Source organism: Ursus americanus, chromosome 14, assembly GCF_024610735.1.
Source record: "Ursus americanus isolate L20-20 chromosome 14, mUrsAme1.1.p, whole genome shotgun sequence".
NCBI lineage: Eukaryota > Metazoa > Chordata > Mammalia > Carnivora > Ursidae > Ursus > Ursus americanus.
The window spans coordinates 27,621,243-27,636,414 of record NC_142140.1 but is presented as its reverse complement, the minus strand read 5'-3'; the positions used below and the strand labels follow the sequence as shown (position 1 = coordinate 27,636,414).

At 39.4% G+C, this 15,172-nt stretch overlaps 1 protein-coding gene across 1 annotated transcript in view; it reads right to left on the bottom strand.

The window, feature by feature from the left end:
• CADPS (calcium dependent secretion activator) overlaps positions 1-15,172 on the bottom strand; it is a 799,713-nt gene that overhangs the window by 570,371 nt on the left and 214,170 nt on the right. Inside the window, exons 5-6 of the mRNA XM_087866885.1 lie at positions 12,067-12,161; positions 8,226-8,351 (exon numbers count right to left, since the gene is read on the bottom strand). The gene's annotated coding sequence lies outside the window, so the exon portion shown is untranslated. The remainder of the gene's footprint in view (positions 1-8,225; positions 8,352-12,066; positions 12,162-15,172) is intronic.

Genomic DNA, 15,172 nt, shown 5'->3' with positions numbered 1-15,172 from the left:
CATAAAAAATAATATTTGAAGACTGAGAATTCAGTAAGATGTCCCCCCAATCCCCAAACTCCTTCAAATTAAATGGTTTAACTTTTATGCTATCAAGTAACTTGGCTGTGAGTGCAAGGATGGCACTTAATGCATCTTAAGTGTTGCTACTTAATTAGATTCAATAAGTGGGTTGAATAAATGAAATATAAATCTCTATTTTATACAATCTGAACTGAAACGTCTTCTGATCACACTGTGTTAATACCACCCAATTCTTCCATTCTTTTTCTCCCTAACTAAGGTTGATTTTAAACAGCATGAAGTGAGTTAAAATTTAACTGGTTAATATAGTTAGAAGAGTTGGCTTAAGTAGACAAATGCACACAGGAGATTGATATTTATCTGGAAATGTCACCAAACGATCAAATCAAAATCAGTTATGTCCATTCAAAAATTGTACAAGAATGTTCATAGTAGTTTTTAATAATAACTCCAAACTGGAAACAATGCAGATGGCCATCAGTAGGACATTGAATAAGCAAATTGTGTCTATCCATACAATAGAATACTACTCATTAATAAAAAAGAGCTAACTATTGATACATACAACTACTTGAAAAAGTCTTTAAAATGTTTTATTAATAAAAGAAACCATACACAAAGAACACCCACTGTATGTTTCCATTTATATGAAGCTCAAAACCAGGCAAAACTAATCCATGGTGACAGGAATGAGAACTAAGATCCCTGCATGGAGTGATGCTACCCCCTGACAGGAGAATATGAGAGCTGCCTGATTCCACCAGGCCAGTTGATGGATGGAAAATCGGCTTCCTGCTTAGCCCCGCTGACACTGCTTGGGCCTGGTGAATCAGAGTGCTGATTCCTTGCTTAGATGGGAGATCAGCTCCAGGTTTGACTTTGCTTTAAACCCTGAAAGGGGTGAGTTTGGAGAGGGTGATTTGCTCTATTGGTGTCTGGTTAGTGTAGGGTGGTCAATACCAAAAGGCTTTCTATTGCTAGTCTGCTCTTTTCCTGGTCCTTTGGTTAGGAGAACAGGCTTTTATTGGAGTTTTTTGTCTGTACTAGTTGGTGGTTTAGAGCTGAAGACTTCTGGGGCACCCTGTGTGAATATAGGGAAGGCAATAAGGGAGTCCAGGGAACTCAATCATGTGTCATTTCTCAAGTTCAAAGGCCCTCGGGCAGTCTACCCTCTTCTTTCTACTTTTCAGAGTCTTCCTGTACCGTGTATTATGTTAAGTTCAGAGATTTTTAGTTGCAAGAGGCGGGACCCGGATGGAGTGGGGCTACTCTTTGAAGTGTTTGAGTTAGAGGTCCTATAAAACTGTAAATTGCCACAATTATCATTATGGTTTTGCTGTTAACACAGTGAAAGCACCAGTCTGCGTTTTCCAAAGAAGAGTCTTTGTAATTTTTTTCTTTTCTTCTGTGGGAAGTTGCATTTTCAATGGGTTCCTCACAAATTTCCAAGAGGTTTCTAGTTTCAACATTAGTAATGTACTTTTACCCACTGTGTCTGGGGCAACCCATAAGAGGAAGTACATTCTGCCTCATTTTAACAAGTGTAATGAGAAGAATAATAAAACTTCTCCAGCGAAACACCGAACAGGAGCTCTTGAGAGAATGATGTACCCTCACCCCATGTTGGAAGAGCTGTACACTCAAGGTTAAAAGGAAAACACTAATCAATGCATTAAATGGATTTGTTTTAGATTGCATATTTTCTCATTTTGTTATATTTTATTTCAAAAAGGCTGTGGTAAAATTATAAAAAATCCACACCTATTATTGATCTGAACCTACAAGCTTTCTATTAGGCACGAGAGATTCAATAAAAAAAATTTTTTTGAACTATTTAAGGGGTGCTTACATGCTCCAGTGACTGCCCCTCCAATGGCTTTGATACCTTTGATAAATGTCGCTGAAGAGGGGACCCACACCACTCATGGGCTCCGTGTTAATTCCCACCTCATCAGCCCACCATGATGATCTGACCAGGAAACCACCAAGACTAATTCTGTGATGGTACATCAGTGGCTGGCAAACAACAGTCCATGGGGTAATTGTGGCCCCCAAGCTGTTTCTGTAAATAAGGTTTTCTTGACACATAGCCACATTCATTCTTTTACGTACTGTCTAAGGCTGCTTTAAGGCTACAACAGCAGACTTAGAGAAACACCAGAGAGTGTGTATGGCCCACAAAGCCAAAAATGTTTGCTATCTGCCCACTCCCTTTACAAATATGGCTTTCTACTCTACATCCCACTTACCTTACCCACTGCTTCCTTAGCTGCTTCCTCCTCACCTCCTGATTTATAAGCCCTAGAGTCTTCCAGGGAGTAGTTCCTAGGCATCCCTTCATCTCTTCATTGACTTTTTAGGTCAATGGGTCTCAACCCCAAGAATCATTCGGAAAGCTTTTTAAAAATATTGATGACTCGCTGCCACCCCAGAGGTTTTTATTTAATTAGTCTGGGTTAGGGCTCAGTCTTCAGTATTTTCGGAAAACTCCCCAGGTGATCACAGCTATATAGCAAGGGGGTGGAAACAGCTACTCTAGGTGATGTCAACTAGCCTCAAGGCTTTATATTAACTATATATCAACAACTTATATATTCAATCCCCAAATCTTCCCTGAATTCCATATTCACACATCCAGCTGTTGCCTTGACATTTCCATTGGGATTTCTAACAGGCATCTCAAACAGAACACATATAAATCAGAACTCATGATTTCCTTTCCTTCTCCTCTCAGTAAACGATATTCCATTCTTTCAGTTGCTCAGGACAAAAATCTTAGTCATTTTTTACTCCCCCCCCCTTTTTCTTTTAAAGATTTTATTTATTTATTTGACAGAGAGAGAGACAGCCAGCAAGAGGGAACACAGGCAGGGGGAGTGGGAGAGGAAGAAGCAGGCTCCCAGCAGAGGAGCCTGATGTGGGGCTCGATCCCAGGACTCTGGGATCACGCCCTGAGCTGAAGGCAGACGCTTAACGACTGAGCCACCCAGGCGCCTCATCCTCCCCCCTTTTTAATGTTCCATCTCAAATCCACTAGCAAATCCTACCGTACCTTCAAATTATATGAGTCCACCCACTTACCATCCCTCCTGCTGTCATGTGGCCCAAGCTATGATCATCTGTCATAGGTTTCCTATCGCCATGGTCTCCTGGTTTCTGCTATTTGCCCCTCTGTAGTTTTTGTTAAAATAGAAGCCAGAATGACTGTGATAGACAATGAGTCAGATCAAATCACTCCTCTGTTCAAAGACTAAGAATGGCTTTCCATCTTTCTCAAAGTAAAAACCAAAGTTACTACATTGGCCTCAAAGACGGATGATTTATCCTCCTGATATGTCTCCCTCTACCTTTGCCTCCCACCTTGTTTCTCCTCACTCAATGCAGTTGAGCCATACCAGACTCTTGTACATTCCTTAAACATACCCTCCCCCTAAGCATATTTGCACCGGGAATGCCTGCCTCTACCCTCAGATGTCCTAATCGCTCCCTCTTGAATATTACCTTATCAGGGATGCTTGCTCTGACCACAAAATCTCAAATAGCTTTTTCCTCAATATTTTCTTTCCCCTTATTTTATTTTTTTCGTCAAAGCACTTATATGTGATATACTGGTTTGTTTAGGCTTTGTCTTCCCCTTACTAGAATGTATGTTACAATTAGAGCACAGCTGCTGTGATGTGTAACACCAGGGGGTGCACATCATTGTCTATGTGAATGTGTCTTTGAGAATTGTGCAGTACACAGCTTGAGCAGCTGCATGTAGTAACCCTACTTCAAGCAGGGTTTAGTTCACTTGCTTGGTTTAGTTCACTGCTGTACTTCTAGGGCCTTAAATGCTGCCTGATGCAAAACAGGCTCACAATTATGTTTGGTAGATGAATTGTTGAACATATACCACATATAATTTTGCCTGGATTGATATTCATGAAAAAGATTCTTTGAGGTACTTTTCTATACCGTTTACAATATGTTCTCCTTCATCTTGACATTTTATATAATGTTATGTATTTTATATAATACATAATTATATATAATTTATATAATATATAATTTATATATAGCATATAATTAATAATTTAAACAATACATTTACATAATTTTATATGAAGTCTTTTTCTTCATATTTTTTAATGTCCTATCAATGCTTATTTTCCTTTTGCTTGTTTTCGTGAACAAGATGAAGTCTTCGTGAGTTATCTGACTACCAGCCCCTATTGTTCTTTATCCGTGAACTCCACTTAAAAAAAAATCACATTTTTTAATCTGTCATCATAAAAAATACTTATTTATTTACTGGACTGTGAGCTCCAATAATAAAGATTTTATTTTTTTTCACATCTGGCCCCAAAATAGGTGCTCAATAAATATTGGTTAAAAGGAAGGACGGAGGGAAAGAAGGGAGGCAGGAAGACAGAGAAACTCAGAGGAATTAGAAAAGTTGGTATTAAAGGAGCTGGAGCCTCGTCTCTCAGTCAGTGTATCTGATTCATACACAGGCAGCCAGAATAGAGTGTTCTCAGCTATATGGCTTGATGGTCTTTATCAATCAAATTCCAAAGACTGTTTCCAAATATTCCTTTTTGGACTGAATAAAAAACTAGATAAAATATGTGCCCATTAAAATCATAAACATTGTGGCTCAGTTGGTTAAGAGTCTGCCTTCAGCTCAGGTCATGATCCCAGGGACCAGGAATTGAGTCCTGCATTGGGCTCCTTGCTCAGCAGGGAGCCTGCTTCCACCTGTCACTCTGTGTGCTTGTGTGCTTTCTCTCTCTGCCAAATAAACAAATAAATAAATAAAATCTTTAAAAAAAATAAAATCATAAACATTTTCAGTTGAATGGACAAAGAAGAAATGGTATATATATATATATATATATATATATATATATACATATATATATATATGTATATATATATATATACACACACAATGGAATATTATTCACCCATAAGAAAGAAGAAGATTTCACCTTTTGTGACAATATGCATGGATCTTGAGGGCATGATGCTTAGGGAAGTAAGCCAGACAAAGAATGCATGCTATCACTTGTAAGTGGAATCTGGAAATAATAAAAAAGGGGTCAAACTATAGAACAGAGTGTAGAAAAGGTGAGGGCTGGGGCTGGAGATAGAGAGAAGTTGGTCAAAGGCACAAGCTTTCAGCTATAAGATGAACAGGATCTGAGGACCTGATGTAAAACATGGTGACTCATTGGTAACCCTGTATTATATAAATCAACTGTGAGAGTAGAACTTGAATATTCTCATGAAATAATATAAATAAATAAATATGTGAGGCAATGGATATATTAATTAACTAGATGGGGGGAATCTTACACAATAGAAATGAATATCAAGTCACCACAATGTGCACTATCGTACAATTTTTTATGTCAACTGTACCTCAATAAAGCTAAATTTTTTCTAAATGAAAAAAGACAAACTAGCTTAAAAATTGAAAATGCAAGTGGTTAAGAAAATATATTTTGTAGTATACTGACCTTGCCATAAATATCACTATTGCCTCTTAAAAAAAAAAGATAAATATTTGATGGTTTTAGAAATACAATCAATAGGGATAGTCAGAATTTTTTTTTTTTTTTTTTTTTTTTAGATTTTATTTTTATTTATTTGATAGGGAGAGAGAACAAGGGAGAGCAGGCAGAGGGAAGGGGAGAAGCAGGTTCACTGAGCAGGGAGCCCAATGTGGGGCTCGATCCCAGAACCCTGAGACCATGACCTGAGCAGAAGACAGAGGCTTAATAACTGAGCCACCCAGGCACCCCAGGGATAGTTAGAATTAAATAAAACTAGATACTTAGTATGCTAGAAATCACGTTGATTTTGTTTGCTTATTTTTTCTTATGCATTGTATTTATATAGATTATATTTATTAATTTTGTTGTTGTTGTTTTGATAAATTACTTCCTTTTCCTTTTATCTTGAAAAGAAGTAACCCTTGGGGCGCCTGGGTGGCACAGTCCTTAAGCGTCTGCCTTCGGCTCAGGGCGTGATCCCAGCTTTATGGGATGGAGCCCCACATCAGGCTCCTCTGCGGGGAGCCTGCTTCTTCCTCTCCCACTCCCCCTGCTTGTGTTCCCTCTCTCGCTGGCTGTCTCTCTCTCTGTCAAATAAATAAATAAAATCTTTAAAAAAAAGAAAAAAGAAAAGAAGTAACCCTTGAATTTAAAGACCAAAATGGACAGGAATCTATACAAACCAAAAGCCTGAGAACACCTTTTTCTCCCCCTTTGCCAGCAGAACTTGATCAGCTCCAGAAAAAAATTCTTATGATGATGAAGGGAAGAACAAATTGATATATAGGAAAGGATTATTCCACAAAGGTTGAAAAGACATAGTTTTACTTCCTAAAATTCTTTCCAGTGTCCTTATATTGCTTGCATTTTACATTATGCATCTTTTCATGAAATGTCACCAGTGACTTTTCTCCAGTCAGCTTTAACTGCTCTATCTGTGAAATTATTTGTCTTGAGCCAAATAATTGCATATGGTGAGCAACTCATCTTTCAGATGCTAGAGGAAGGAAACTCAATCTCAAAATGATACCTTTCTTATCTATGGATAAGGGGGGGAAAGTCTTATATATACTGTCACCTTTCCTCAGAAAAACTGCCATTTCTTTAAAGAACATAGTTTGAAAGCAGTAAATGATGCAGAACAACAAACCGTCAGAGGAAAGACCAGGGATATTTTAAGACCTTGCATAACATTTGTAGAAATTCTCAGCACCAGAGTAGACATCATAATCTTGAGAAAGGTTGCACTGAATTCAAATGACTGATCTTCACATGGATAGAGGGGTATTTCTGCCTTAAAAGAAAAAATTTTCTTGGATAGAAAAGAGATCTGCTCAGTTTATGCCTCTCCTAGGTTCTTTGCTTCAAACAGATCGTTACAAGACTGTTAACTGATAAAAGTCTGTTAACTGATAATATTTTGATCTTTTTATCTTAATTCCTTTAGTCAACTCAAGGACAGGGAAGTCTAAATATTATTGGGATATTAGGAGTGGTGGTGGGGAATGAGGTGAGAAATACTTTTTCTTGAAAGAAGCCAAAAAATGTAAGAAGAGAAAAATGAGGTGCAATTAGTGATTACTTTTAATTTGAACAATGAAGGGATATGTCCAGAGGGGAGCAAATTCAAATGAGAAGTAGCGATCTCTTATGTGCTTTCTCTATCTTTAATATAAACATTTAATTAACTACTTTATTAGCCATTGAGAAAAACAGAAGACTGAAAAGAGTAAATACTAAATTATCCTGAAATCAACCAGGAGTGAAATACTAAGTTAAACTATAAAGAAAATGCCTTGTACTTAAAAAGAAAGGACTATTGACTACAATGAGATGAGAACATTTCCCTTATTTCCTTCTTTAATTAACCAACCTGAGCTGGTAGCAACATAATCTGAGCTCAACGTATTTAAGGAGATTGAAAATGATCCACCTTTGCTTTGTGATCCTTTTACATAGGTGGGCATTAAAGAAAACAATCTCTAACAATGAGAAGTCTATCAATTCTCATGATCAAAAAGTATCTGAAAGTATCTTTACAGTAATGTGGTTATTGGATTGGACAAAACAAAGGAGAAATATCTACAAAGCTAATGTTGGTGAGTAATTTAAATGATAACTAAGTTCTGAATGGCATTTCCATTTCTATTCTGATTCAATGATGTAAGTAGATATCAAGTCCCAAACTCTAATTACTTTTGAGTGGGGGATTAAACCGATCAGTGATTTTTGCCTAGTTCTTTCCTTATTTTAGATGTGGTTGTAAATCCTACATGAAAGTATATTCCTTTCCTCTTCTCTCCCACGCATTCACGCCACACACAAACTCACATATCCGTTTATGGTTTAGTATAGGGTTTGCAAACACATTACCTTAAAGACAAGGCAAGTAACATAAAGGAGAAAAAGCTCTGTATGAGGCAATAGTGAGGACAGCAGCAAACTTGATTAAACCAGTCATTTAAGGGGATAGCTTCTAATTACCTCCAGCCAATTTTTGACACGTGAGAACTTAAGTCAGTACTGCTAAATCATCTCATTTTGCAAGAGAAGCCATGAATCCATATGTTTTATGAAATCTCCCAATATTTACACAGTGTCAATTAGTTCAACTCAACAAATGAACAAGGCGACAGAACACCTTCCTCACTAAAAACTTACGTCTGTAGGTTGATTTTCATCAGTTTCCTATCAGGATGGTGCCTCTGGCTCGGCAGCGGAGAATTTAGGAGTCTTAGATTTTAATCTCTCTTTTTTACTCCCTTGCTGGGAGGTCTTGGACAAGTCCTATAAAACAAGGGGTTTGCATCACAAATAGAAAGTGATCTGACATTTTAGGGGGTAAGAGAATTTAGAGAACATTTCACCCCACATATTTATTTTAGAGATAAAGATACTCAAATCCAGATAGACTCCTTGATTTATCTAAGGCCCTAAGGAACAGTAATGTGAGAGTTGACACTAGATTTTGAGCTTCAGAATCCCAGTCCATGGAGCCACTCAGTGACTAAAGCAATGAGAATATTCAGGTCAAGGGGGGATGAAATCATGACTATAATTTTTAATTTAAAAAAATTCATAGTTCAAAAACTGCTAGAGGGCAGAGATATTGTGTACCTATCCAGCATACACCATAGTCTCTATCACAATCTTACTCTCAAATCCGTATTGAATGGATGAATGAGTAAATGAATACATTAAGAAGGAAATCATTGTCGTCAGGACAAAAAGGTCATCACTAAGAAGCCAATGACTGAAACAACAGAGGAAATCTGTGGTTCGGGGATAAGCTGAACTCAAGTAAAATGCCTTATTGTTCACTGGAAAGAATATTAAAACATACACAATGGAACAAAACAGCTCCTTCCTGATGAATCTCTGACTTAGAGGTGAATAGGAATATAGTCTTTCCTGGATATGATTTCTGATTGCTTTTTACTAATGCTAGAAATTAAATTTATTGACTCTATCAAAGTGCCCTGTAGAGAAGAGTATATGCCCTGGCTGAATGTAGGAGATAAAAAGAAACTTGATATTAAAGATGGTTTACATGATAGTCCACAGAAAATATAGCCAAGTCAAGCATGCCCTTGCTTGTGGCTTATTAAAAACTGATTTTTTTTTTCCAGGAAGATGTATATACTTTATGGAACTCTGGCCTAGAATTTAATGCACGTTGTTTTTATGTCCCCTGTGAATTCCTGCTGCTCCCGAGCTCAAAACCTTGTCTCTTGCCTTCCTCTCCAGTTGGTCTACTGATTAATTTTTCTCTTTTATGAAAAATTGAAATGCAAGATGAATAAGACAAGCGTTGTCCAACTTCTATAAAGTTAAGGATTTATTTGAAGTATTTTTATAAAGTATCAAGCGGAATATATAAACGATACACATGACAGTAAATGAACATGATAAATTATGCCATCAGTATTCTAGTTTTGATGTAACAGGTCACAGCTCCCCTCTATAAAATATTTCTTGCTGCATAAAATTTTGACTATCATTTTTCTACCTTGTCCTTTAACACTCCCCTAAAATGGGGTGTTAGTAGAACATGTAAGGGGGGACTGTGAATTTTATTTGTGGATTATTTGGTTTTAGATTCGTAGGTGGCTGACCAAAGAGGTCAGGTGTGAATGTCTGGGTGGAAATCCATGAGGTGTGACCCAGAGCCATGGTCAATGCCGCTGGACAACATCCACACTGTGGCTACACCAAGGCTCAATGCCTGTGGAGTTTCTGCCAATTGTGGTTAAAATCACAGAAACAGGGATTTTGAGTCAGTGCAAACAGACCCTTCTACTGAGATGAGAAATGCACTGCACTGGGTCATTCAGGGTCTTTCCCTTGTGTATATGTTTGTTTTCAAGTCTCCTTTTCTTCTTGGCAACTATAAGCAGATACTTCAACTCATGAGTATCTATTAATTGGCCTATGTGTGTCCAATTCTGAGACACAATGGCTGCTCTGAGAAGCTACAAAACATTCTTTGGGAAAGCAATAACTGACATTTATTGAACATGTCCACATGCTGGGCGCTAGGCATTAACTTCCATGTATTATCTCACTTAAGTCTTAGAATAACTGTATCAGTTTGAGTCTATCGTCAACTTCTTTTAACCTGCCAATGCTTGGGTTAAACCACTTGCCCAATCCAGGTCTTTCTGCCTCAAATGTGAACTTCCTTGCAAGGTTACAACCTCATTCTTCAGCCTCACAGTCCCAGAGAGAGTGGGGACTTGGTAATGGTCATAACATTAAGATCATTCATTTCAATTATAAAAATAAACTCTGGAAAAATACCTGGGTCTACCGTGAATCGGGCAGAGAGCCTTAAGTAGCTTTCTGTCCTAGGTTCTTAATCCCCTTTGGTTTTGTTTCCATGGGGATTTATGTTGTTTTGCCAGCCACAGCTCATTATTGACTCAGATTGTTCCTACCAGCCATTAAAATCCCCCATCTTTTTTTTTTTTTTTTTTTTTAATCCATGCTACTAAGAAATCTTGTTTTCTCCCTTCTCTACTGACACAGGATGAACTTTTGGATATATGTGCTGACATTTAGCTTTGTTAAGAATATCTATCTAAATTATTCTGATCTTTGTTCTTTAATAAATTATAGACAGTTTCAAGAATTATGATGTTTTGGGGCGCCTGGGTGGCTCAGTTGTTAAGTGTCTGCCTTCGGCTCAGGGCGTGATCCCGGTGTTATGGGATCGAGCCCCGCATCAGGTTCCTCCGCTGGGAGCCTGCTTCTTCCTCTCCTACTCCCCCTGCTTGTGTTCCTTCTCTCTCTGGCTGTCTCTCTCTCTGTCAGATAAATAAATAAAATCTTAAAAAAAAAAAAAGAATTATGATGTTTTGGTCACCTTCTTGATCTTGAACATCCATGTAGCGGATATTGGCCATTTTTTGAACTACACAGTTTGAACATGGTTCCTACTTGGGGTCAATCATTAGTTTGAGTCTTGGTGGGAAGCAGGGCCCCAACCTCCTATTATAGAACCCCAAAAAGGCAAAGAGTCCTTTTCCCTGTCCCTGGCAGGGGAGGAATGGGCCTATGACTGGGGCTGGCCATTCAGATGATCCTACCAGGGCCTGAGAATCCTAAGGGACAGGGCAGACATATTCACAGGGAGGTGGCAATGCAGAGGATGCAGCTTTGAAGGCCGGAGGCATGGTGCTGGCTCCTGTGCTGTTTTCATGGCATGGCCTGGGCTGATTCCTGCTGCCTGTTTCTTTGTTCCCTGGGCATCTGCCTTCACGTATATGTCCCCCCACCCCAAACCCACCCCAACTCTCTTTGATGCTAAACATAGCCAGACAGTTCCTACTGCTTGCAACTACAACCCTTGACTGAGGCAGGTCACTCCTCTTGTCCTCACTGCTCTGCTCCTAGAATGAGAACCCATCATCTCACAGCTGGACCAGGGCAACAGTCTCCTGCCTCTGTGTTCCCACACACCATGATCTTCCCCCTGCAGCCCACTGGGCCATCACTTAACACTGCAAGTCAGATTAGGCCACTCACTGCCTAATCACTTCATGATGAGGATGGCTTCCCATCACATGAAGACCCAAAACCCCAGCCTCCTACCTTGATGGCTTCCATTTTCAAACTCCCATTGTCTCACATTGCTCCCACTCCTGAACTCCAATCCTCAATTCCATCGAGCCTGGTCCTACTTCTGAGTGTTTGTGCTTTTAGGGTTGCTAGATTTACAAAACCCTTTCATTACCAGGGGGATAAAAACTCATTTGTTGTTTATCTGAAATTCAAATGTAACGGGGTGTCCTGTATTTTTATTTGCAAAATCTGGAAACTGACACTTGCTGTTGCTTGGTCTGGCCCCCTCCTCTCTCTCTTCCTCAGTGAGTCCTCACTAAATCATCTATCTAAAGATGCCATCCCCACCAGTCAGGCTGTGTTTACACCGTATTTATCAAAGTGCTTACATTCTCTAAAGTCACCTTGCACTTCTTTTCGTGACTATTTATGGGCTCACCTGTGTTGGATGTGTTTCCAACTGGAAAGTGAATTCCATGGGAATGGTGGTCTTGACTCCACTGGCCTCTGCTGTGTCCAGCCAAGCACCTGCAACTGAATGGCCAATAGTAGATGCTCAATAAATATATATTGAATGAGCAAATGAAATTAGTGTCTGATAGAAGCCAAAGAGAGAACCCCAAATTCAATGATTTTCCAAGTAAAACCTTTTTCCTTTCCTTTTTTAGTTTTTTTTTTAAGATTTATTTTTTTGAGAAGAGAGAGAGAGAAAGAGAGAACGAGAGCAAATCCTCAAGGACACTCCCAGCTGAGCACGGAGCCTGATGTGGCTCAATCCCAGGACCCTGAGATCATGATCTGAGCCAAAATCAAGTGTCAGACGCTTAACCAACTAAGCTACCCGCATGCCCCTTTTAGTTTTTAATTGTGTGCCAATTACCCCTGAACTTTAAAAGTAATCTATATAGTAATAGCACTGGCCTTGCATAAAAGTCCAGTTGCAATAAGGCATATTACCCACAAGCTATGGTTATTTCATTAGGAATGCTCAACGGAACACTGACTCCTAGGAAGCTGTGTGTAGTTTCCTTTCTCCTCAATGAAGGTAGGATAATTATACCATTTTTCAAATCTAATTTGGTTTGTATCCTCTATCTGAAAGGCAAAATGGACACAATGAAGACTTGGCTTATTGTTTTTCTATGTCTGTTTGAACACTGAACTGATTTGGAAAGGATGTCTCATTATTCCCCTTATTTCTCTGACACCCTGAATATTCCTTGTTTTACCTCCAGGATGATGAATGGGACTCCAGGGCCACATGAGTTTATTACATAAGGAGGCATCTGTTTTTCCCCCCTTTCAGCATAGCTTCATAAAAGCCATCAGCATTTTAATAGAGTTGGTTATCTATCTGGAGGTTTATAAACCTGGGAAAATGAGTATGTGTTCCACAATGCAGACATGGATATTTTTATTAATTTGGAGAACTGATTCCCCCAGGAGAATGAGATTCTGCTTGAGCTGTCTGCTAGTCTTTCAATCGTTCTGAAGTCCTGTGCTTATATTTTGTGAATAGAGCTGCAGAGCTTACAGAGAGATGCAGCCTTCCTATAATTTGGGGAAGATTGGAGCCAAATATGAAGTGAAATTGAAAATACACATCACTATGACAAGAGTCCCAACCAAACCGAGAGAGGGAGAGAAATAGAGGCAGGAAGGAGAAAGAGAGAGAATGGGGGGGGGTGGGGAGGAAAGAATTTACTGATCCCGTAACTGAGAAATCTGGAGATAGGTCTGGCTCAGGTATGGTTTGATACAGGGGCTCAAATGATGCCATCTCATTTTCTCTGTCTCTGTCCACTTCCTTCTTGCTTGGCTCCACTTTTGATGAAGTTGTCCATTTCCTTATTTGTTCCCACCATGATTCAGATTGGCATGATGGCTGCCAATCTCCAAATTTCTATTTCATCCAGCTGGTGACCCTAGCAGAAATAAGAACCTCTCTTTTGCCAATTCTATCAACAAATGTCCCAGAGCTGATTCTCAAGGACCTAATTTAGTTGGCTCAAGTGCCTGTCCCTGAACCAATCTCTGTCACCAGAGAGATAGAATATATTTATTACCCAGCCCTGGGTCAGTCCTGCCCCTTGACCTAGGAGGAAGTGGTAAGTCATGTTGACTCCACTCAAACCACTGACTGTGAGTAGGGAAGGGGTGATTTATGGATGAAATTTGGGGTGCCATTTCTAAATAAAGAGGGAATGATTATATAGCCTTCTCCACTACATCCTCCCCTTCCTCTTTCCTCATAATATCCTACTGCTCTTACACTAAGGACTTCCTAATAGCTCAGTGCATTTAGGGAGCCCAGAGGCTGCCATCACTCCATTGTACCAAGAGGAACACTGCAAACATGTTAATATAAGCTGGGCAAGATGTAAGCTCGGCTTTCAGATCAGTAGACAGCAACTAGCAGAGAACATATCTGAAAGTGTTTTCCTTCAGGCAACAAGGCACAGAGCAGATGAAAGACCCTCCATTTGCAAGACTTTCACCTACTACATGCCTCCTCATCCTGTTTCAGTTCTCTCAAATTCAAGAGCTTTTGGAAAGAGCAACATGGCTTCAAGTAACAATAGGGACTGCCTACATTATGGATCTAAATTTGACTGATATATGAAATAATGATGGTACTCCATTCCTAAATATATAAAACCTTCACAGTGCACAATAATGATAACGCATGTTGCTGTGTGCTTCCTATTCCCCAGTCACCAACAACGCTATTAGGTAACTACTCTTACTACCACCATTTTGCCTAGAGAGGTTAAGCAACTTATGTAAGGTCACATAGCTATTAAATTGTAGAGCCAGGATTTAAACCTAGACAGTCTGATTTGGGCATCTGTGCTTTAACCGTTAGATTCTGTGTTCTTACCACATTTTTTTTTAAAAGATTTTATTTATTTATTCGACAGAGAGAGAGACAGCCAGCGAGAGAGGGAACACAAGCAGGGGGAGTGGGAGAGGAAGAAGCAGGCTCATAGCGGAAGAGCCTGACGTGGGGCTCGATCCCAGAACTCCGGGATCACGCCCTGAGCCGAAGGCAGACGCTTAACCGCTGTGCCACCCAGGCGCCCCCTTACCACATTTTTATATGCATGATCACCCACACTGAAGTGGTGTGTTTGAGCATTATCAGTCATACTCTACCAATGAAGTAATTAATGCTTAGGGAAGGAAAGATGGCAGGTTTCAGATATTCTGATGCCCACATTAGCATTCTCAGTAATTCCTGGTTCACATTCTGAGCTGCCTGCCCACATTGTACTCTCCTATCTCCCTACTACTCCTTAAGGCAAAAGTAGCATGAGATAAACACACATCAGACCAACCCATAAGGCTGTTTAGAACAAAACCATTGGAGCCAGATTGCTTTTGTCCTGATGCCAACTTCATCTCTTACTCACAGGTTATATTAACTCCTCTGGTCTTCAGTAACTGCCCCTAAAGACTTATTATATATAAGGATGAAAGGAGTTACTGTCTGTAAGAGTGCTTAGAACAGTGGCACATGACATATATTCAAGGACCCGTTTTAA